This window comes from Rhinolophus hipposideros, assembly GCF_964194185.1.
Source record: "Rhinolophus hipposideros genome assembly, chromosome: 22".
Taxonomy (NCBI): Eukaryota; Metazoa; Chordata; class Mammalia; order Chiroptera; family Rhinolophidae; genus Rhinolophus; species Rhinolophus hipposideros.
The window spans coordinates 10,965,165-10,989,843 of record NC_138068.1 but is presented as its reverse complement, the minus strand read 5'-3'; the positions used below and the strand labels follow the sequence as shown (position 1 = coordinate 10,989,843).

The 24,679-nt window shown below is 35.4% G+C and overlaps 1 protein-coding gene across 5 annotated transcripts in view; it reads left to right on the top strand.

Moving 5' to 3' along the window:
* The window catches only part of NCOA3 (nuclear receptor coactivator 3), a 95,135-nt gene that overhangs the window by 19,686 nt on the left and 50,770 nt on the right, over positions 1-24,679 (top strand). Inside the window, exon 1 of one of the 5 annotated variants that reach the window (XM_081033548.1) lies at positions 10,810-10,883. The exons of the other annotated variants lie outside the window; for them this stretch is intronic. The gene's annotated coding sequence lies outside the window, so the exon portion shown is untranslated. Of the gene's footprint in view, positions 1-10,809; positions 10,884-24,679 lie in introns of those variants that run through there. 5 annotated transcript variants of the gene reach the window in all.

Sequence of the window (24,679 nt, the reverse complement as noted above, 5' to 3'; positions counted from 1 at the left end):
TCTTCAACTACGATTAACCACAAGTCTTTAACTACACACTTTGGAAAAATGATTTGTTGACACATTGTTAGATGATTTTTAAAAACATAATTTGCTTGGAAAAATGATTTGCTGACACATATCCTAAGGTGATTTAAAAGAAATATCAGTTGCTTTCTCTTCTGAGTTGTTTCACAAACCAAAATTATTATTCTTCTTTCAAATGAATCTGTTTTATTTTGAGAAACTAGGGATGATGATGTCCCCCGACCCTCCCTGCTCCCTCTTTTTTTTAACTTTCAGCATCTGTTCTGGCTGTCCTACTTTCCCCCAAGTCTTTACTTAGAGCAAGAAAAGCTTGGATGCCCTGCTTTATTTTCAGGACTTCACTTTGCTTTTATTAAGGTTTCCTCTAAAGAAAATCGAGGTACTGTTGCCTAGGTAGTGTTGTATTTTAATATCTTTCTTGGGTTGCTTAGTTTTTTCAACCTTTGGGACAATCTATTGACTCAGTTTTGAGTTTTGACTTTTCCTTTCTTGTGCCATGGAAAGTGCTAGTAGGACGTAAACTCTCTGAGGGCTGGGAGTTACTTATTTTGTTTACTGCTATATCCTTCGTGCCCAGGATGGTGGCAGGCACACAGTAGTAAGTATTTACTGAGTGAATTCAGATTAGCAGTAGCAACAATTCCTATTTATTGAGCATATACTATGTGCCAAAGTGCTCAGCACTTTGAATGCATTTGGTGGTATTTCCATTTTACTGCTGAGTGAGTTGTTTCCTATCCAAATGATGTCTATGAATAGTTGTGGAAGGAAGAAGGAGGATATAAAACTAGCATTTGTTGAGGATGCTTTTACCAAATTTAATCAAGCTTAAGATGCCATCAGTTATGCAATGCATTATTTTTTGTGCCACTAGGAAAGAAAATGTAAAACTGCCAATTAAACTATGGGGTATTGTCAATAGCATGACACATTCTGATTTCAAAGATGTAAAAACATGAAAAAAAGTAAGAATCTCTAAAATAAGGAATACCAGTAAAGAGTTTTACATAAAGTCTCTAATTTAACAACTATAAAGCCTCCTGTAGGTATTATTATCCTCATTTAGAGATGAAGAAAATGGAAGTGGGTTAAGCTCCCAGATTCTCAAGATAGAGAATCCAAATTGAGGTCTTTTAGATATGAGAGGTCATGCTCTTTTTACCACCTCACATTGCTTCTGGAGTAAGGGAAACAAAATAGTACATTGGCCTAGCCACTCTGGTTCAAAGATTCTTAGTTGGCTTGGCTTTAAACGTTTTCTTAATGTAATTGGTTTTTACATTTTTTTTTTAAATCAACAAAATCTTTGTATTTACTATGTGCCAGCTACACTGTTTTTATGTGTATACAAAAGAATATTAGGCCATATCTCTTCCTCTCGAGAAATTTACAGTCTATTTGGGAAGATGAGAAATAAACATGAAAGTTAGATAACTAGAGAAGATTTAAATAACATTTCGGAGAATAATAAAAGAGGCTTAACAAGGCAATGCAGGATTAATTGCAAAATAAATTATACAAATAATTGCTTTCGGAGTTCAGAGGACGGAGAGATTTCTGGAGTAATCCAGGGAAGGATTTAAATGAATTCCTGGGAGATAGTTTCAGTTAGTGAGATTATATACGTACTTTAAAATCATATTAATGTTTGTTACAAATGGAACTGCAAACTGTTGAACACACAGAACTTTAGTACATTAAGGTTTTTCTCTGTATGAGAGCAGAGGAACTACCTGCCATAGAAAAGTAGAAGAAATCATGTGGTACCCATCCAGTACATGGGGAAAGTACTCACTTTTAGAAGACAGACCTTTGGGTGAAAAAGAAGGGGGCACTCCCCTTTTCTAAATGCCTTGACCACGTTTCAATCAATTGCCCTTGAACCATTGACAAGGTTACTTTCTGTGGCTCTTAAAGTTCGTGATGAACTTTGAAAGGTTGGAAGCAAGCATTAACCCCCTTTATGTTACCAATGTTTTCTGTATTTTGAAATAGGGCCTCTTAGTTAAAAATGTCCAACAAACAAAGAATAATAGGTCACCATCTTTCAGGAGAATATGATTGACAGTGTTTCAGACTACATTCCTGAATCAGACCCTGGGAACTCAACATTGGGTTATAAAGTGTGCTATACTTGTTCTACGGGCCAGTCAAAAGCAAAATAGTAAAGGCTTGGAAAGCAAGAGAACTGCATTTTGGACCTTGTTGGATAATCCTGAGTATTTTATTTAACCTTCTGGAGACATCTGAGTTGGATTACACTAAAGGTTTCTTCCTTATTTTTTAAAAAACATTTTTTCTTATTTAAAAATAATCTGGCAGTACATGTACATGGCTAACAAAAATTCAAATTTTGCAAAAGGCTTTGAAGTGAGCTTTCCCTCCCACTTTCTTTTGCTTCCTATTTCCTTCCTCAGAGATGATCACTGTTAGCATTTTATTTTTGTGTATATTTACAAACTCTATCTATCTATCTATCTATCTATCTATCTATCTATCCTATCTATCTATCTATACAGAGGGTGCCAAAATATGTATACACATTTTAAGAAATGAATATTAAAATTGTAATACTCAATATACATATACCAATAGCAAAAGATGAATACAAGTCACGTGTATACATTTTTTTTGGCACCACTGGTATACTTATAATTTTTATAGCCCATACATCTATTCCCCTTTTTATAAACACAAATTGTAACATATTTAAAAACATTGTTTTGCACCTGGTTACATTTAACAATAAATTTTGAAAATGGTTCGGTATCAGTACATACAGACTTCTTCTTTTTTTTATTTTTTGGCAGATTGTCATTTTATTAATGTACCGTAATTTATTTAACTAGTTTATCACTGATGGACATGGTTTGTTTCCAATATGTTGCCATGTAACAACAGAGTGTTGTAGTGAATTTTCTTGTATACATTTTTATTGTAGTAATTTGTATCTCTAACATTAGCAATGAGAGGAAACATTTTTTCCACCCACCGTTTAAACGGTATTTGTACTTCCTTATTCAGTAAACTTTATATTTCTTGTTCACTTTTCACTTTTGAGTTATTGGTCTGTTTCTTACTGATTATTTTCATAAAATAAATTCCATATATATAAAAAGGCATTTGTCTTTGAAAAATATCTGTTGCAAAGATTTTCATGCTTTTTAAATAGCCATGAAATTGTACTTTTTTGACTGGAAAATATTGCTTAATTTTACATGAAAGTGTCCACTTCTCCAGTATTCTTCATTAAGTTTTTGTAGCTCATCTTGTTCATTTCTATACAAGATGAAGTTACACTTTTCGTATTCATTTTGTATGTAATATACCCAATATGTTTAAAAATGTTTTTATTGTGGTAAAACACATATAACATAACATTTACCATTTTTATCATTTTTAGGGGTGCCAGTCATTAAGTACAGTCACAGGGTTGTGCAACCAGCATCACGGTGCATTTCCAGAACTTCTCATCCCAGACAGACCTAGTATGTTTTTAGGTAGCAGTTTCAATTTATGACTTAGTAACTACCTCTCATTTAAAAGGGTATTGTACATGTGAGCTTTTTGTAACCCAGAGACACAGAACTCTATATCCTTGAAGGAGAGGTTTTCAGAAAGAGACAGAGCTATAATTGGGTAAAAGTCTCTTGTACTCTGAGGATACTCTTCTGATGTTTATCTCCAACTTAGATTATCATTTTCTTGGTTCTCTTCCAGCAATATTACTTTTCCCCCCATTTTATATTTTGGAAAATTTCAAACATAGAAAAGTAGAATAACATAATGATCCCCGTGTGCTCATCATTCAGGTTCACCAGTTATCAAATTTATGGTCAATCTTATTTCATCTACATCTACATTTACTCCCTTTCCCCATGTTATTTTGAAGCAAATATCTGACACCATATGATTTCCTTAAGTACTCTAAAAGATAAAGACTGTCTTTCCAAAAAAAAAGCGTAACCACCATGCCATTATTATGTCTAGAAAAATTATAATAATCCTTTAGCTCCAAATATATAGTCACTATTCAGTTTTCCAGTTCTCTTTTGCTTTTTTTTTAAGTTTTTTGGAATCAAATCCAAATAAAATTCATACATTGTAATTTAATTGTTATGTATTTTAAGTTGTTTTAAATACATTACTTCTCCATCTCACCTTTTCCTTTGAATTTATTTTTTTTCCTGTAGATTTTCTTTTTTGTCTAGATTTTGCTGAGTACATCCTTATGTTGTTCAAATTGGTCCTCTGTATTTTTTTTTATAAATTGGTAGTTAGTATTCAAGGCTTGATCAGATTGTTGCAGTTATTATTTTTGGCAAATGCATTATTTATCTATTGCCATGTAACAAATTGTCTCCAAATGTAGCAGCTTAAAACAACTGTTATCTTCCAGAGTTTCTGAAGGCTGGGAATCTGGGCATGGCTTAGTTGGGTGTTCTGGTTTAAGGTCTCTCATGGGTTGCAGTGAAGTTTTCCCCTAGGTCTGCAGCCATCTGAAGGTTTGACAGGGTCTGGAAAATCTGCTTGTAACATGGCTCCCTCACATAGTGGAACTCAAGGATTATTATTCCCTGTTGCAGAAGGTCTCAGTTTTATGCCTGAGTATCCTCAAGGCACTTGTCTGCTAGAGCAAGTGATCAAAGAGAGAGGGAGATAGGAAGCAGAAGTGACATGCTATGATTTCTGCTCTGTTCTTTTGGTCACACAGACCAATCCTGGTACTGCGTGGGAGGGGACTACTTAGGGGTATGAATTCTAGACCAGGATCACTAGGGGCGGGCTCGGAGGCTGGCTGCCACAGTGAGACTACCTCTCTGTGCTGTGGTTTATCAGGAGACACTCGGTGTTTGCTTCTCTTTCTCTTTGTGCTACTCTCAGCTATTGTGATCAGTACCCTTCATCTGTTAATTTATTAGGGGTAGCAAATGCTGATATTCCGTCATAACCTTTCCGTTTAATAGCTGTCATATTTCTATAAAGAGAAACCTGTAATCAACTAATTTGGTCGCTCAGTGTGTTGGTATAGTTCACACCAGAAAAGTTCATTCAGGTTTTCCTGATACTAACAACTGCATAACCGCGGTGCAGTGATCAAAACTAAGACGTTAGCGCCTGCGCAGTACTGCTAACTACCCTAGATACGTAGCAGATAGTACCATTGTTTCGTTGTTCTTTTTTTTTCTGCTCCAGGATCTACGACTCTTTATTAAAATTTCTTCCTTTTGCTTTTTTTCGTTTTGGTTTTCATTTGTTCTTTTTCTAGTTTTTCGAGTTGGGTGTGTGTTTGTGAGAATATATCTTTATTTGCATTTTCTATAATATTCTGTTTTGTCTGTTTAAGGTTTAAAAAAAGAGATTTGTACTTTTGTTTGAGCCAGTGCCTTTATATTAAAATTTTTTTTTAATACAGTTAATCTCTCCCACCCGTCACTTTTTTTGGTATTGTCTGTTGGTTTCTTACGTTGAGTGCTATTGAAATTACCTAGTAACCTCTTTTCTCAAAGACGCATTTGATTTATTAATTTATTAATAATTTATTTTCAATTAATGTCTCTAAGGCAATCAGCAGGTTTATTCTAATTTTTATCTCCTTTCTTTCCCCTCATTTTTTTGATAGGTATGTTTATGTTCTATTGTGAAAGCATATAGCCATTTTGTATTATGTGTGCCTTATAACAACCATTCAATTTTTAAATACACATGTATATTAATTTTCACCATTATTTTTATGGTGATGTGGACTTTCTAGTTATTTGGATTGTATGAAATTCATTCTCTAATAAATTCCTCAGGAAGAGCTTATGGGAACAGTATTCCTTGAGTTCCAGTATGTGTAAAAGTTTGTCTGCACCTTTAACATTTGAAAGCTGGTTTGGCTGATTATAAATTTTTTTCTAGACTGTCATTTCATTGTCTCGTGGCGTAGAGCATTGCTGTTAACAGTCTGATGTCAATCTGGTTTTCTTTATAAGTGACTTAGCTATTTTGTCTTTGCCTGAATGTCCAAAGATTTTTTTTTAAAATATTAATTTTATGTATCGGTTTTGGTCATTCTGACTCATTTTTCCTCAGGCATGCAGTAAGTCCTTTCAGTGTGTAATTTTAATCCCCTCCTCCTTTTGGCTGTCAACATCAGGAAAGTTTTCTTGACTTGTAGTGTTTTCTGTGTTTGTTTGGTTTGCTTTTTGTTTTTGTTGTTCCATTGCTTTGGTTGTATTCTTTGGGACTATACATAGGACTACACATTTTCTCTTTGGGACTTACGTATTCTATACATATGTTGGATCTTTGTATTTTGTTATGTTTAGTAGAGAAATAAACCTCTGTATTATTTCCAGATTTGTATATCCACCTGTCTTCCCAACTGTTCATTTGGATTTCCAATACTAGACATCTCAAAGTCAACATGTCCAAAACTGAAGTGACCTTCCCTACTAAATCATCTTCAAGAGGCCTTTTCTGTCTCACTTGTTGGTACCTTTCATTTTTCTTTCTTCCTCATTCTTCATCCAGTGCTGTTCTTCATTTAATGTGGACATTTGGGTGTGCCCTCTGTGTGGAATGTTTTTTTCGTCATCTATCTGTTTGACTAACTTCCTTATCTCTCTTAATGCCTCAGAGCTTAGTGGGGCCCATTCTCACCACCCTATTTATTATTGGAACCCCTCTTCCCCCATAGCACCAATCCTCTGAAATACCATGTAATTTACTTATTGTGTTTAATTATGTTTTTCTCATAAAATAAAAGCTCCATGAGGGCAAGGACCTTAGTCCCTCTTTCTCACTGCTGTATCTGTCAGATAAGTGCCTAGCATATGGAAGACATGCATTCTTCATTTGTTGAGTGAATAACTATGCCCCATAGTTCCTTGAAAGGAGGATGTCTTTCAAACTCTTCTGCCAACCCTGTCTGTGGCATTAAGATGTTATTCTGGGGCATGGCATATACTATTTCATCTTCAAACTCCATGGGACTGCAGTAGGGAAGTCCCGGGACGCTGTTGGTTTGATTTTAGTTCTTGGTCTATTTAGGCTGGAATTGTGTCTAGAAATGCAGTCAAGTTGACTCTCAAATTGGTTAAACATAGGTGGTCTGTTGTTAGCGTGAAGAAACTGAGCAGTAAATCGTGTGTCATATACCGGGAGTGCCAAAAAAAGTGTATACGCGTGACTTGTATTCATCTTTTGTTATTGGTTATGTTGAGTAGTACAATTTTAATACAGTTTTTTCCTTTCTTAAAATGTGTATACATTTTTTTTTGGCACCCTCTGTGTACCAAAAGGGGAATTCCTTTTTTATTTTCTTATCGTGCCAGCCTACATAAAAGTTTCCTTTTTTTTTTTTTTTACACCGAATTTTCAATAGCAGTTTGAGGAGAGGGGATGGTAGGTACAGGCATTAATTAACTTGCAACTGAAAATTGCTTTAAAAAAAAGCATATGTGTATATTATGACTTCCCAAAGTTTCTATAATTCTGTTTCAACAAATTAGGAGAGCTGCAGGGGTCCAGGACAGATTGTACCCTGACAGTTTATTGAGTAGTTTCCCTAAGAAAGGCTACTCCGGTCTGCACACTGCGATCAGGTACAAGATGTGGGATATAGCAGGGGGTCTTCAATTGGAGAATATGATAACATTGTGGGGTTATGAAGGGTCTTAAAAAATACTGTTGAGTGAGGCTTCTTTTTTTTATTAGTTTCAGGTGTACAAAACAATATAGTGATTAGACATTTATATACCTCACAAAGTGATAACCCCAACAAGCCTATTACACATTTGACACTGTACATAGATAGCTATTAGACTATTATTGACTGTATTCTCTTATTTAGGTTCCTACTACTTCTTTTTTTTTTCCCTTGCAATTTATTTATTGGGAAAAATAGTGTTATGTCCTGCAACACTTTCCATAGTCTGGATTTTGCATCTGAGTGGTATCATTTAGCACATTTTTCTGTCCTCTCTCTGTATTTTCTATACATTGGTGCTTGGATCTAGAGTCTTTAACACAGATCATTTAAAGAGAATCAATTTCTGCATTTGTAAACTTTTGTTATCTTAAATCCTTAAGTTGGTCTGCCTGAGAAACCTTTGCATAGTCTTACTCTCCAGATAACTTCTTTCACAATTGTTCTTCTAACTGCCAAAAGAAAGGAATAACTCTCTTTTTTACTGTGTTGCATCGGCACCCGGTGTTAAAAAAAAAAAAAAATCTGGGGTTTGAAACACATGGACAATTATATATATCGATGTCATGGTTTACAAAGTGAATGACTCTAATGGCTGGGTAACAAATGGTCTGTCAGGTGCTTCTGAGTCTGTTTTCATCAAAATCAGAATTGAAGGGAGAGTTAATCAAATTGCTCTCTGAGATAATGAAAACATTTTTGATGCTAGTTCATTCACTGCGATTTTTGTCATGAAACTAAGATTGCTTTGAAAGAACTGAGTGACATTGCTTTTACTAATTTCTTCCGCTTAATTATCTACTTATGTCAGCAAGTTTTATGTATAATTTTACAAATCAAAAACGTGTAAATTGATGAACACTGTTGCATTTTAGCAATATTACTGATTATAGATACCTAACTGCACGGGGTTAGGGGTGGGGAGAGGAACCTGTGCCTGTGTACCGTAGTAGATTCACTTACAATGAAGATGTACTTTTTACTTACTGAAATTTGTAATACACTTATATTTTGAACAATTACATCCTGATAATGATTGCACTAATAATTCAGAATAAAATGTGTTTTCAACACTTAAGAGTCTATGACCAGATGGAATTTAATTATTTCAATTTATATACCCCTTTGTTGCAGAGATAGGATGATCAATAAAATACTTTCAAGCATGACATGATATTCCATTATGATCAAATAGTGTGGGAGAAGAGGAATGGAAATTAGTCTTCCTGGAGAAAGGAACAGTTATAAAATTGCTGGCTGTTCGGATGATGCTAAAATCCAGTTTCCTTTGAATACTTAAGAGTGATGTAACAGTTTATTAAAAATGCTAATACTTACAAAATCTTGGAAATTACTGTTTTGTAACTAGTTAAGTTGATGAAAAATTTAAATGTTAACTTACAAGTATTCCGAGGTACATAGTTTTTCAAGATTTTTTTGGTAGATAGGTTGGCAAGAAGTTTGAAGTCGTATCCACTTAATGTCAGGCTCTGTGCTGACGGTGTTGATCAAATGATTAAAGTGTTACATTCCTGGCTTTCAAGATTTTCTAGAAAAAAAATACTACATCTATGTATGAAGCAAAGACACATAACTTTATAAAAACACGAAATGTAAAGAAGCTTATGTACCCCCTGCCATTCTTAGCAAACAACAGCTGACTCTTTACTGTGTATAAGCAGAATTACAAATCCATATTTTGTATTTGGAATTTTAAATCAACCCTCCTCCCTTGTGTTTTCTTTATCAAAGTGAGGCTGAAAAAATAAATGTTCTTACTAAAATGAAAAAATTTTGACAGGGATTAAAAGAAGATTAGAATAGTGGTGATTCTGTTGAAAAACTAAAAATTTTGAACATGCATTAAAAAATAAAAAAATTATTATTCATTTCAGTTTGTCCATATAGGAAACAAATAAAAGAAAAAAAGGAAAAGAAGAATTTTGCATGGCTTAATATTTCATCAAGATAATGTGTTTCTTCTCCATGAAGAATAAAAAGGCTAAAATAGAAAGGTTACTGTAGACATTTCTTAAAACTATTTTTTTTTTTCATTTTTTTGGCTAGACGGAAGTTCTGTTTCCCTAGGTTTTTAAATCCTCATGCACCAGGTTGGTCCTTTTGCTGAGGATGAGGCACTTTTGTGGTAGTGTTGCTATGGTGACTGCCTTCCAAGTGCCGCCTCAAGGTCACTCATCACTCATAGCTCCGAATACTTGGATTTTGTTAAAGAAAAATATCAACACGCAGTGGATAAAATAAAGTTAATTATCACATTACTCAATGAAATCTAGGAAAATTATACTTACAAACAGTATTTTGTATTGACAGTATTGATAAACTATATTTTCTTTGAATATTCAATTTTAATCTGCCAGATTAGAAGGCTAATGGTATATTTATAAATTATCCATAGTTATATATTGTAATAATTTGAATTTATTTAATTCATGACCTTTTTTAGATGTAGCAACTTTATTTTATTGCATTTATGTTTGAGCATGTCTAAACATACCTGCCTCAGTATTTGTTTTTTTGATGAGACAAGGGCAAAGATTCCTGAACATTCCTTTTCATTTTGGTAAACTTAGCTGGAAGCTTCCATTTCTATCAGTCTTTGTTCATATTAAGATGATCATTTTATTTTCTCTAAACTAGATTTCAGAGATCTATTGTCTACCTTGCTTCTATTCATGTACTCTTTGTCTTATACTGCTGTTAGTTTTCCTTATCCTTACTTTCTGGATTTTTATCTTTTAGTTAAATAATAAATGTTATACCACCAAAGGTTTTCTTATATTATTATCTAACTGGCTTGCATTGAAGGAAAATATGAAAAGAAATGCCTCCTTGCATTATTCTTTATTTTGTGTGTGAATCTTGTTCTAAGGAGAGAAGAATCAGAGCTGTGTGCCTTCATTAGGCTGGAAGGTGACTTTGAAATCAGAGATGTGAAACATTACTGTAAAAAGGAAAGTGCCACCGAAACAAACAAACAAAAAATTGGTATTCCAACATGTATAGCTAGAAAATGTAGTCTTTCAGCTAATCAGAATCTAACTAGTTGTTTTACCTCCAGGGGAATTGGATGAATTCGTTCTCGTACAGCATTTTCATCTCTGCTTCTGTAGAGCAGCCACCTTTGCAATGTCTGATCAAGGTACTATTTTGCATGCTTGAAATTTCAATGAATGCAGAGCTCTATATGTAGTATTGCAGAACTGCCAGGTAGTATATGCCATCTAATGTTCGTTTCGTTGATGAATATTTATGAAGCCACGTATGTTTTTGCTAATGTCTTTAGAAAAAGCAATTGATTTAAAATTGTAAGCTATGATGTGAGGCAATACGATCTAGAAAAAAGTGTATTGGACAGTGTACTGGGCAGTCAGGGCCCTGCCCTGATCCTCCATCTGTCTTACTGTGTGGACTTGGTCATGTCACTTCTGTGCTTCATTTTCCTCATCTGTAAAACAGTGGTTCTGTTGCCGTTGTGACCTTCCACGATTCCAGTCGCAGTTTTGTGTATTAAATTTGGATTATCTTCTGAAATGGAGAATTGCAGTTCATACTCATCTAAAATGTTGAATCTTTTAAACTAATTTGTTGGATTTTGGATAGAGATTTATTTTGTTTCCTTAGGTAACATTAAAATGATTTTGTGTTGTAGATGTATGTTTAACTAGATTATTTTGAAAGGGGAGGAAGAGTGAGTGGTACTGGTTATGTGGCAGATAATTAGCAGTTTTTAAAATGCTTTGTGGCTAAAAATTAGAATTGACTGTGGAAATAGAAACTGAAAACTACCAAATAGAAATTGACTTTGACTGTCTTTAACATGGGCTTAATACAGATTCTAGACTGTTTCAATGAAGAGGGAGGGTTAGTGTGCAGTGTATTTTTCTTTGAAATTTTCCTTAACATATCTTCATAGCACAGGAAAGCGTTAGTCTCAGAAGGTGGTGCACATCCATTGTTTCTTTTATTATTAGAAAAAAATTAATATGAGTTTTAAAAAGTTTACAATATATAGAATACATGAGCAAAAAGTGAAAGCTATTTGTGGTTTGGTGTTGTATCTTTTCATACCCACTTCCATGCGTATATAAACACAGTTTTTATTTTGTTGTATCATATAGTACTTCTTTTCCCTTTGCCATCTTTTTTTTTTTTTTTTTAAAGATTTTATTGGGGAAGGGGAACAGGACTTTATTGGGGAACAGTGTGTACTTCTAGGACTTTTTTCCAAGTCAAGTTGCTGTCCTTCCAGTCTTAGTTGTGGAGGGCGCAGCTCAGCTCCAGGTCCAGTTGCCGTTGCTAGTTGCAGGGGCGCTGCCCATCATCCCTTGCGGTAGTCGAGGAATCGAGCTGGCAACCTTGTGGTGAGAGGATGCGCTCCAACCGAGCCATCCGGGAGGCAGCTCAGCTCAAGGTGCCGTGTTCAATCTTAGTTGCAGGGGGCACAGCCCACCATTCCTCGAGGAACTTGAGGAATTGAACCGGCAACCTTGTGGTTGAGAGCCCACTGGCCCATGTGGGAATTAACTGGCAGCCTTCGGAGTTAGGAGCAGGGAGCTCCAACCGCCTGAGCCACCAGGCCGGCCCCCCCTTTGCCATCTTTTTTGTCAGCACATGGAGATCTACTTCATTTACAAAGTAATTACAAATACAGCTCTATTACAGTCTTGATATTGAACCAGACCTGGTTTATACTGGTTGGTATATTGATTGTCTAGTAAGACAGTGCCACAAAGAACATTCTCTTTCTTCCGTTTTTACCCATGTCTGCAAGTATTTCCATAGAACAGACTCCTCTAAGTCGAATTTCTGGGTCAGAGGGATATCCTTAATGTTTGGATACATATTTCAAAATTGCCTTCCAGAAAGGTTTAACAGTTTGCAGTCCTGTTAACAGTGACACCTACTTTTCCTGCACATTTCCTTTGGATGATGATGATCTTATCATAGCTACCATTTATTGAGTTACCCACCTTGTGTTAGGAATGGTGCCAGGTGCTTAACTGATTGTTTGGTAAGATATTATTTTTGTCCCCATTTACAGTTGAGGAATTTGAGGGTCAGAGAGGTGAAATAACTTCCTTAAGGCCACATAACTATTAAATGGCAACACTGGGGTTTAAATCCCTATCTTTCCGAATCCAAAACCTGTGTTTCTTTTATCCAAAAACAGTGTCTCTAATATTGCTCAGGGTTAGAGGACTGTCTTTAATAGGTGCACGTAAAAAATCAGAATATGCATATTTCCCTTCAAAGCCGTCATATAGTCACATAATACATTACATGTTAATAGTGCTTTTAACCCAAATAGCACTTTATTAAAAAAGTACTTATGACATATAATTCCTGATTCTGGCTTTAGGTGTTTGATTTTTTGACTTTGAAAATGTGTCTAATTCTAAGTGGTGTTGAGATTAGCTTGAGGAGGCAATGACAATAACTACAGAAACACACTGTCTGTAAACCCAGTCTAGTTGGAGGAAGAGTCGGCTGTTTTAGTTTGCCAGGTCTGCTGTAACAAAGCACCACAGACCGGGTGGCTTAAACAACAGAAATTAATTTTCTCATGGTTGTGGAGGCTGGACGTCCAAGATCCTCAGGTATCCACAGATTGGTTTCTTCTCGGGCGTCTCTCCTTGTTTGTTGATGGCCGTCTTCCTGTGTCTCTGGATGGTCCTCCCTCTGTGTGTCTGTGTCCTAATCTTTTCTTATAAAGACACCAGGCCCATTGGGTTAGGGCCCATCCTCATCACCTTATTTTAACTGAATTGACCTCTTTACCATATCTCCAAATATGGTCATATTCTGAGGTGCTGGGGGTTAAGACTTCGACATGTGAAGTTTGCGGGGAGATAGCTCAGTTCATAACTTAGGCCATATTATTTTTGTCTTCCATATTTTAAGGATTTTGGAATCTTTTGTTTGTAATGTCTAAATGTGATTTTTAAATGCTCTTTATACATTTGAAGTGACTGATTTAGCGTTCTGAAAATACTAAGTACTTTAACAAATTTTCTGCTCTACTAAATGTAAACAGTTTATTTAGCTCGTAATTATAATAACTAATTTTTATAAAGGAAAATTGTTATTTTTTTGGGGGGGCAGTTTAGAAGAAGTATATTCATTGGTTAGAAATGAAGCTGGGGTGAGGAACAGTAAGTGACAGGAAACGCCTTAACTCTCAGGATAAAACTTTTGCTGGATTTTTGCTTTCTAAGATTCTTCTATCATAAGACAATATAGTATCTATAGTTACTACTTTTTTATTAGTTTCAGGTATACAAAACAATGTAATAGACATTTTATCCCTTTCAAAGTGACCCATAGTTCCTATTTATTGATCACGTGATACATGTATCAGAATCTGAGTATTTTAAGTGCTTTATGTAATTCTCTCATAATTCTCACAACAATCCTGTAAAGTATTTTTTATGTCCGTTTTAGGATGAGGCCATCAGCTGGATGGACTAGTTTATATCCAAAGTTTATAATCTTTACTATATTGCCTTCTCATTTTCTACTTACTTGAAATTTGTCATTTTATGACAGATTTCTGTACCATATTATACATGATTTCATCTCTTCTGGACAGGCTAATTTCCTCATATATTGCAAAGCATGGAGGAGCCAGCGGTTTTCTCCTCTGTGTTTGGCTGAATTCCAGATATTCCTGGAACAGAAAACTGAAGGCATTTGGTATTTTATAGCATGACATTCAGTCATAAGTGTGTATGTATGCTTTAAAATCAAGAAAACTGTAGTAGCTGTGTTGACATCTTTTGATTATATTTTAACCTTTGGGGTCCAAGAGATTTATATCAATACCACAAATTATTTGCTGGCAGACTCATTCTTGTTTTCTAATAACGTTTCACTTTATTTTCCTTTGTACTTGTAACCAAAAAGATAGTCTTACATCTTGTAGTATAATATCTTCTACAGAGAATTCTCAAATGTTATGGGATTTTAGGTAAAACCTTCTTATACACCAGCAGACCTCAGAAATATTCCAGACCATCACAGTTATGCAAGTGTCACGAGAAAGCCAGTTGTAATCTTTTTGCTGGTAGAAAGTCATGCCTTCAGTTTGTAAAAAACACCACATCTGTGAAAATGCAGTAAAGTGAAGCACAAGCGGGGTATGCCTGTATTGGTAAGCGACTTCCAGATGATTTAACCTCTTTATGGGGAATGGTTGTGTCCTCCAAGATCTCTCTGAGCGTCCATTCACCTGCATGGATCTTTCCTCCCCTCATTTAATCTACCACAATTCTGTGTGATAGCTGTGTGTTAGGCACTGTGGTGAAAACGATGCAGAGCCTCCCCTCCCTTCAGAAGGGAGAAGAGGCAGTTACCAGGCGATAAGCACAATAGGGGTGTTCAAAGGTGTCATTGGCGAGCTCACTGGAGTAGTTTAGCCTAATTTGGGATTGGGGGGGTGCTCTGCAAGAGACAAGTTGAGGTGCCTGGGTAAGCTTTCAGGAGGAGGGGTGTTATCACGTATCAATGTGAGGTGAGTGTGGGTCAGTAGAATAGCATTGTGACCGAGAAGAGCTTGTGCAAAAGATTTGGAGCAGTTAGGGTGTTCTCTGGGAAATGGTAGTGACTTAGTGTGGTTGGATCATTAGATACAAGGAGAGGTCTTTAGAAATGAGCTGAGAAAGGAACTTGAACTTGATAGGCTTGGAAGAGTTTAAGTAGGGGCATGGAAAGACTGGACCTGATTCAGTTGAGGATTAAGTGGAGAATAAAGGTAGACTTTTGGAGTAATCCAGGAAAAATGTACTACCTGAACTACTTACTAAACGGTAGTAGTAATGGAATTAGGATGAAATGGATAGATTTGAGAGAGGTTAAAAACTAATGATATACAATGAGATGATGGAGGTGCAGGATACGAACTCTTAGGAGCATCTTGTCTCTCCGAGTTCCGAATTTGCTTATAGTAGGTGGTTAGTAACTGTTTGTTGAATGAGTAGATGAACACAATAGGTAATTTTGGTGATGATCAGAGTTTATAAGTCTAACGTACTTCTTTTCTGAGTTCTACATGTTTTTAGACATCTGGGTATTGCTGTTAAGGGAACGTAGTGGTGGAATTTTCATATAAGTCTACATAAAAAGCTGTTGAAAGACAAATTATCAAATTATTTCCCTCTCAGGTCACATAAATGGCAGACCTTCTGATAGAATTCAGGTCTTCTTAATTCAGGTGTTTCATAGTATACTTTTTCTTTTGGCCACGTACCACTTAAAAGAACCATATTAAAATTTCATACGAGCCCTTTTGAAGGCTTTATTGGTATCATTTTGTTCTAAAGATAATAAATTAATATTTAACTTTAATTTAATTTAACCTCATTGGTATATTTTGAGAAGTGGGATTGAATTGAAAAAATTTGTTGTGATTTACAAAAATAATCATGGATCAGATTGTGAATCTCAGTGAGAAAGCAGGAAGGATGAGAAAGGAAGGACAGAAGTGTTTTTCAGGTTGGGATATGTGAAATCTTTAAGAGGGTTTGCTCTAGTCCACTGCTACTCAAAAGTATAGTCTGTTGTTCCTGAAGTATTTGTATCATCTGGGCCACATCAGAAGTGCCAGTTCCTGGGCTTTACTCCAGGCCTACTGAGTTAGGATCACTGGGGGTGGGACCCAGGAAGTTAGGGCCTCCCCCACCCCCCCATGATTCTGCTCCCTGAAGTTTGAAAAGTAGTGTTCTAGACGACATAATAGGAAAAGAGGATTAACTCAACATTTACTCTTTTTTAGGAAGATTATTAACTCCTATGTTTAGGAACATATATATCATAGGGCAGTCTTTAAAAAGTCAGGTTTCCTCTATAGCAGTGGCTATCAAACTTGAGAGCACACCTGAATCACCTGGCTGCTTGAAATCGCTGATTGCTGGGCTCCGCATTCAGAGTTGACGGTTCTGGCATAGGGTTCAAGGATTTGCATTTGTAAGTTTCTCTGTGTTGGTGATGCTGTACTGCTGGTCTGGGACCACAATCGGATAACCACGGCTCTGAGGCTCTGAGACAGACGGAGTGATGATAAGTACCATGGAGCCGCGCTGGCGGATGGGAATCTGACTCTGGCAAGATCTGGCCCGCTAATGGTTTTCTAGACCCAAGATTCCTTATTAGGAAAAAATGAGGGACAAGACTATACTTGGTTACCTGCTGGAAAAGCTTAGTTTTGGGTCGTTGTTGGGTACCTATTTCCCACCTGTGTGCTCCTTCTCTTCCCCAAATTGCGAAATAGTTACTATTGGGTAATTTTAGAATAGAAATTTATGCAATCACAGTGATTAGTGCAATTCAAATTTGGGGAAAGGATAGTACAAAAAACTGTGAACTTGGAATTCAGGCTCTTCTGAGTTCTAATTAATGCCTGTTTCATCAGTTGTGAGACCTTGAGCGTTAGTTTTCTTCTCCATGGACAATGAAATCCTAGGATTCTAGTAAATGTTCCTTTCCTTCTCTTGATGGTAGGATCTAGTTTAAAATAAACAGTTTGTTTCCCTGGATTGACAATGGTGAATAAAAATAATTGGAGTGACAAAAAATGTAAAAGTTGTTTGGGATTAAATTGTATAAAAAATATAATCTTTCACTTAATGAAGATCAGTTAATACGTGGTGCTACCCAGATTTTCTTAATCTAGATTCCAGTATAAGGTGTTTAGAGAATCACTGAATAAATCCTTTTTGGGCAAGTAATGTATCCATATTTTTTTAACGAATATAAACTGTGAGATGATATCTAACAAAATAGTTCTAGTTAAAAAACTGGTTTAAACTTTTTGGTAAATGATACGGTTGCTGAAAAGATTTTAGGCAGATTACATTAGGTATCACAAAACCTTTTTAATAAAAGGATAAACAAATACTAGGTGATTTGAACGGATCCAAGGTCAATTTGTGCTATTCTTGGTTAGGGGATATGTTAGATGCTAATTGTACCTGTTCAGTATTACTGAATTTGAGGTTCTTATTTTTGAATATTATTTTGGTGTTGTTTTTCGTTGGTTATATTTGATAAGAAAGAAGATTGTGATTAGAAAGTTGTATATAAGTGGTTTTTAATGACTATTTTTTTCTATTTAAAATATAGGACTTATGGAATTGAGCTTTTGCTGGACTTTTGCCTGAATGAATCTAATTAGTGGCTCGAATGTAGCTAATATCAGCAGATGGGCTTAAGTAGATTGCTTTAAATCTTGCTAGAATATTTTTTATATTAGGAATTCCCCCTTATCACAGACAGAATCTTAGCATACTTGAGGGAGTGTTTCATCAAACTGAACAAGTCACATCTCCTGGAGTCTTTCCTTAACTGTGAAATGAGATACTTTTCCTGATAAGTTAATGTATATTATTACTGTAATTAACAATTTTAAAGTACTCAAACAATGCTAAGTGTTATTGCTGTATTTTCTCCTTGTACTCTACAAGTCTTTTGGTGATAGAAATTTTAAGTTCTAACCTGAGATTTATTAGTGTCTTGCTTTTGAAAGCCTGAATGTACTTTCCCACTGTAGTGCCTGAAAGAACAGCTTATGTGCAAACTTTTATATTCCCCAAGACTTGTGCTAAAAGTGGTGTTTCCTGTTTATGCATGTGTCTGAAAAGATAACTGTGTAATAAACAGCAGTACCTTATGTGCTCGCTTCGTGCTTACAGGCTTTGTCATTATTAGAAACTGTCAAGGTCAGTATTGCTTTCCCTTCTGAGCAAGTAAATCTATGCAGCTATTGTCAGATTATCAGTGGGAGTGAGGAATTGCCTGTGAAACTGATTTAAAATATTTTCTTGCCTGATTCATTTTTAGCTACATGTTTGTGCTTTTTGTATTTAGTTCAAAAATACTTAGTAATTTTACAAGTTAAATTTCTTCTTGGTAAGATAGCTCTTGAGTTTTGTGTGTGAATCACTGACAGTCTGGAATTCCGTTTTGGGAACATCTGAAGTTTGTATTTTCCCACTACTTAACAGGCCTCAAAACAAGTTTATTGTAAGAGCTGTTCATTGGAAAATAAGATTAATTTCCTTGACAAGGTGAAAACTGTCATTACAGCATATTCAGCTTGGTACATAGTAGGCATTTGATGTTTCTGAATTGGTGGGAAAAAATCTTCCAAATTTTTTCTTTTTTTATGCAGATGATATGTAAAAACTTAATGACAGTTGTATGAGAATTTTAAAGAAAAATTTTCCATATTGAATTAAGTTTAAATTTATCATTGAGAACCAACATGTTTGGATTAATGATCCAGAGATTCTGTTAAGTCTGCAATGAAGAAGTTTGATGGTCCTTTTTTTTTTTTTTTTGCGAGCACTGGATGACATATAGAAGTGAGGATATGGTATAAAAATTCTGCAGCCTTATTTTTTAAAAGTTTTTTGCAACTCAGTTATTAAAAAACACATAAAACTTTATTACTTAGTTTGTGTCAGATATTCATTTGATAATGTGGCATATTTCTTTGCAATTCCCATGATTTAAAAAAATTAATAGACTTTATTTTTTAGAATAGTTTTAGATTTACAGAAAACTTGAGCAGATAGTACAGAGAGCTCCCATATACTCCCCGCCACCCCAGTTTCCTCTGTGAGCATTGTGCATTAATGTGGTACATTTGTTATAATTAATGAATCAATATTAATACAACATTATTAACTAAAGTCCGTATTTTACATTTAAATTCACTCTGTGTTTACAGGTCTATAGGTTTTGATGAGTACATTATTGTATTATATAGAATAGTCTCACCTCTCTAAAAGTTACCTGTGCTTTACCTATCCATCCTTTTCCCTTGAACCCTGGTGACCACTGGCCTTTATACTGTTTCTATAGTTTTGGCATTTGCAGAATGTCATGTAGTCGGAATCATATAGTATGTAGCCTTTTCAGATTGGCTTCTTTCACTTAGCAATGTGGGTCAATTTCCTCCATTCTCTTCTTGGCTTGACTACTCATTTTTATTGCTGAATAATCCATAGTATGGATGTCCCACAGTTTATCCATTTACCAATGGAGGACACCTTGGTTGCTTCCAGTTTGGGGCAATTATAAGGAAAGCTGCTATAAACATTTATCTGTAGGTTTTTGTGTGGGCATGTTTTCAGCTCAACTGATAAACACCTAGGTGTGTGATTGTTGGATCACTTGGTAAGAATACGTTTAACTTTGTAAGAGTTAAACTCTTTGTAAGAGACTGCCAAACTGTCTTTTAAAGTGGCTGTACCATTTTGCATTTCCCCCAGCAATGAACGAGAGTTCCTGTTGCTTCATATGCTCATCTGCATTTTTTTTTTTGATTTTAGCCATTCTAATAGATGTGTGGTCGTATCTCATTTTTAATTTGTAATTTCCTAGAAACATGATAATAAGCATCTTTTTGTATGCTCATTTGCCATCTGTATATCTTTGAGGTTTCTACATCTTTTGCCATTCTTTAATTGGATGGTTTGTTTTCTTGTTTATTGTTTCTTACTGTTATTGTTGTTATTTAAGAGTTCTTTGTATATTTTGGATACAAGTCCTTTGTCAGATGTATTTTGCATAAATTTTTCTTAGTCTTGATTTCTTTCTTTCTTTCTTTTTTTTTTTTTGGCAAATGAGAGCCAAGAATTGGGCTTGTGATCTTGCTTTGGTAAGGAGTAAGGATTTTGTATTTCAAATGTAAAATAAGGTTTAGGAATGTTTATAAATAAGTAAATTACAACCATCTCATGTCCCTTTTATTTTGTGATTATAAAAGCAAAACAAGCTAATTTTGGGAAATTAGGGGCAATTTCAAATTGGGAAAAGGTACTAGTAATCTTGGGGATTAACATTTTGGGCATTTCCTAAAATTTTCTTCTTTCTCCTGTGTGTATATTTTCTATATATTTCTGCATCTTGTTTTTTATATGTAATTGTGTAAAACTTTAAATATTTTAAAGGCTACTCTGTTTTATGATTGTTAAAAGGAATGCTGATGTCAACATTTGTTTGCACATGCTTTATCTGCATTTCTGATACTTCCTTTGGAGAGACTCCTGGAAGTAGAATTGGCACCAAAGATTTTTAACACTCTTAACCTATTTTTCCCAATCTGTTCTTTTTGTATTACATTAAGAATTTTAATGTTTTGTGGAGCTTAAATCTTTTTTCACTGGTATTTTCTTTAAATTTAACTTTTACTTAAAAATAATGATAACATGACGCGATTTGTAACTCCACCTCTGGAAAAATTACAGTAATAAGCATTCTTTCAATTTAATTGCTCATTAGAATTTTATCTACCGTTCCCTTCTTTCTCCCATGTATAGGCAGATATATCTATTAGACATGATGTTCTCACCCTTGGAAACAGTCACGTTATATGTTGCCTGCAGATTTTTTTTCTTTCAGTTGTTTTAAGAACATCTTCTTAGGTGTTTGTGTATATATGTAAATTTGCATTCTTTTCAGTGGCTATATAATCTACCATTTTTGGATGTCCTTTCTTTAACCATTTATCCATTACTTTAATGAATATGTATTGAGAACCTGCCATATGCCATTTACTGGGGAGAAATACCAACAAACAGAACATACTGGAATCTCATTTCAAGGAGCTTACATGAAGCTGTATGTTGCTCTGTTGATGCTCATTAGTTGTTACAAGCATCCTCCCTTTTTTTGTTCTTTTATAGGATGTTATATTGAATATCCTTATACGTATCTTTTATATCTTGATGTACTGTGCTGTATTCCTAGCCATGGGCTTGTTGAGCCTAAAGGATACACTGTTAAATTTGCAAAGTTTTGCCAACTGATACCGTTTTCTTTCATTGTTTTTATTTTACATTTTCCTAACCCTTGGAAGAGTTGTGCATGTTTTCATTTGTTTATTGGGCATTTGTACTACCATGAACTGCCTATTCTTATTTGCTCATTTTTCCTGTTTGTTGTCTTTTCTTAGTAATCTGTAAGAAAGAACTCCTATGTATTTTGGGTTTTTATTCCTTTTCTGTTTATACACTACAGATGTTTTCTGCTGTCCTGTTATTTACCTTTTAAATTATTTTTTATTTCTCCTGAACTTGGGACTTACAGAAAAGTTGCAGGACTAACATAAAGAAGTCCTGGGTACCCTTTCATGCATATCTTCAAATGTTAACATTTTACTGTATTTGCGTTCTCCTATCATTTAAAAAATAAGTATTTTTTCTGAATCATTTGAGAGTGAGTTGCAGCAGACATGATGCCCTTTTACTCCTAAATACTTTAGTATATATTTCCTCAAAACAAGGAATTCTTTTACATTATCACACTACAATGTTAAAAATCATGAAATTAATATTACGAATATTCTATTCTATAGATCTTATTCATGTCTCACCCCGCATCCCAATAATGTCCCCTACAGGGCAGGAAAATCCAAGATCACATGCATTGCAGTCCATTGTTATGTCTATTTAGTCTTTAATCTGGGACAGTTTCTGGCCTTTGTGTTTCATGACATACGAGTAGATACCTTTGAAGACTATAGGTCAGTTATTTTATGGAAGTCCCACAGTTTATGCTAATGTGGTGTTTCCTCATGTTAGATTCAGGTTCTGCATTTTTGGAGGAGGAATACTCTAGAAGTGATGTATTCTTCTCAGTCCATCCAGCTAGGAGGCACTTGTTGACTAGTTGCATTATTGATGATGCTGACTTGGACCATTTGGTTGAGGTGGTCTGCTACTTTCTCTATTGTAAGGTTATTTGTGGGGAGATACTGTAAAGTTCCCTGTGGGCTTTAGAGGTTTTACGCCTGTAATTATGGACATATCCTATTACTCTCTAAACTTATAACTACTAGTTTTAGCTTCCACTGATGATTCTTGCCTCCTGAATGAATTATTATGATTTTGCCAAATGGTGATTTTCTGGTTCTGTCATTCCTTCTGCATTTATGAGTAGGCTTTCTACTGGAAGGAAGTGCTTTCCCTTTTTGTATATATTCTCATATTTATTGTGGATTCATGAATTTTTAGTTTATTCAATAGATTATAATCCTTTCCCATTATTGTGGTGCACAAAATGTACTACATTTGTCTAGTTGATGTTTAACTTTGGTTATGGTGGTTTTCTTGTATTTGGAATCTATAAATATATGGTAATTTTGAATTATTTAAATGTATTGCTCTTTTTAGGCTTCTGGATTTTGTGTTGTACTTAGGAGAAGCCATCTCTGTAAGTCTGACTCCCCACTGTTGATCATCTAAGTCCCAGGGTTTTCCAACCTTTACTGTTGCCTTTTGACCATCTGCTTTCTTGTAAGCACCACATCGGGGAGTGGCTGGGAATAGAGGAGCCCATAGTGAAATGCCCACAGCCAAAAACAATCATTAAGGCATAACACTTGCAAAAAAAAAAAAAAAATCCTTGGACATGAAAACCCTTAAGTGTATTCAAACTTCTCCTTTTCAAGCAATGTGCTAAATGTATTTAATCTTAATGATTCAGGACGGTAGGAGCATTATTTATTACTTTTTTTCCCCCTTGTGGGTGACACCACTTACACTTCCTGAATTAAACAGGATGAATTCTCTTTGGGCTGAAAGACATTAGAGTTGAGACCACTTTAATTTTAAGAGATTTTCTGTTTGCTTTTTAGTTTATTTTTTTTTCTATTTTCCTTCGCTATTGTTTGCCAGCCAGTTAGTTGTACATTCTTGCTGTTGTCAGTACTTTATTGCTTCTAATAGTCTCTCCCTTCTAATTTGCTGTGAGGTGGGAAAGCGAGATACACACAATCCTAATAAGCTGGGAATAAATAAGAACAAATAAACTCAAGTGTGAGGCCCTGAGAGGCTGCATGTTTTTGCACCCATTTTCATGCTTTTCCTGACAGTGGTGGTGGTCGTGAGGCTCTCCGTCATTCATTTTTCGTAACTGCCACGTGAGATAGGTAGGGCAAGAGATGCGGTACTTATTTTAGAGAGGAAACTGGTGGTGGTGGTGTAAGACAGAGCTGGAATTTGAATCTGTCCCTTCCCTCCAAATCCATTGAATAAGCATTGTTTTTAGTAATATTCCTTTGCCCCATCCATTACTAATACTTTTAGAAAGTTGTGTACTGGCTTTATGTATGGTTCTTTTATTGACTGTATTAAACTGAACTTCTAAACTGAAGCATATTATACTTTTTAAGCAGATTAGCACGTAATTTTCAAGTTCCCTGTTGGTCTACAATGTGAGTCCCAGAGTAGAAGTGGGAAGAAGGTTGAGACTGTTGGACATAATAAAATAGATAATGAAATTAAGTAATCATTGTTAATCAGTTCTCTATTAGTGCTATCATATACACTGCGGTCTGCCTGGAATCCTCTTTGCCTGGTTGGTTGCTTTCAGCTCTCCGATTAAATGTTGCATCCTCAGAGAAGCCTGAGCTGAAATTACTTCCCTCTTCCCACCCTCCCCCCTTTTCTATATCATATCACCTGATTTATTTCCTTTATCAATCTCTGGAAACCTTGTTTTATCTATTTGCTGTTTGTTAATATAGAATTAAATGTAAGCTCTGTGATCTTTTTTTTTTTTACACATCTTTCTCTCTCTTTCGCTCGCCTGCCTTCCTTCCTTCCTTCCTTCCTTCCTTCCTTCCTTCCTTCCTTCCTTCCTTCCTTCCTTCCTTCCTTCCTTCCTTCCCTCCCTCCCTCCCTCCCTCCCTCCCTCCCTCCCTCCCTCCCTCCCTCCCTCCCTCCCTCCAGGACCCATCAGCTCTAAGTTGTTTCAGTCTAGTTGTGGAGGGCACAGCTCCCTGGCCCATGCAGGGATCGAATTGTCAACCTTGGTGTTATGAGCTTTAACCAAGTGAGCCAACCAGACGCTCCAAGCTCTGTGATCTTTATCATTTGTCCATCTTTAGGATTTATCCCATCTCCAAGGAATGTGCTTAAGTCTTTTTGAACT